The 540-nt window shown below is 34.4% G+C and overlaps 1 protein-coding gene across 1 annotated transcript in view; it reads left to right on the top strand.

The window, feature by feature from the left end:
• The window catches only part of LOC119587766 (rhodopsin-like), a gene marked incomplete in the record, with an annotated part of 44239 nt that extends 43699 nt beyond the window's left edge, over positions 1 to 540 (top strand). The window contains 1 exon segment of the mRNA XM_037936454.1: positions 1 to 540.

Genomic DNA, 540 nt, shown 5'->3' with positions numbered 1-540 from the left:
ATCAGACATGTACACACAAACATGAATGGAAAAAAGAAAGAAAATTGCGATTTTTTTTCCTCGGACGAAAACCATTAACCATCCTAATGGCATTTGATGGCATTCAAGTTGAAGAATAACAATAGGAAAATCAAACATCAAGGATCATTAGATGATGTCCAGCACTACAAGATCATGACATTGTCATGATATGGTGTCCGCTATATGGAATGTAAACCCATTGATGTATGCATTTTGAAGGCAAAGAATTCCACAGAAATGGTAATATAAAGGGGAATATGTGCATACCTGTGTGTATGAGCGTCTGTGCACGCACAAATATACATATATTTTGTAATTAGATATATAGGTGTGTGTGTTAGAGAGAGAGAGATCAAAATGAATCTTTTTCACAATACTCAGCAATATGCACTGCATATATCGTCATTAATCAATCATGCAAGATATTCCTCATTTAATTTCTGTATCACCTCATTCCCCTATTTTTTGTAGAGTTTAGACATTAATTTATCAATGCTGTAGATTGTCCTTCCGCTCCAT

This window comes from Penaeus monodon, chromosome 23, assembly GCF_015228065.2.
Source record: "Penaeus monodon isolate SGIC_2016 chromosome 23, NSTDA_Pmon_1, whole genome shotgun sequence".
In the NCBI taxonomy this organism is placed as follows: Eukaryota; Metazoa; Arthropoda; class Malacostraca; order Decapoda; family Penaeidae; genus Penaeus; species Penaeus monodon.
This window is presented reverse-complemented; position numbering and strand designations above follow the sequence as displayed.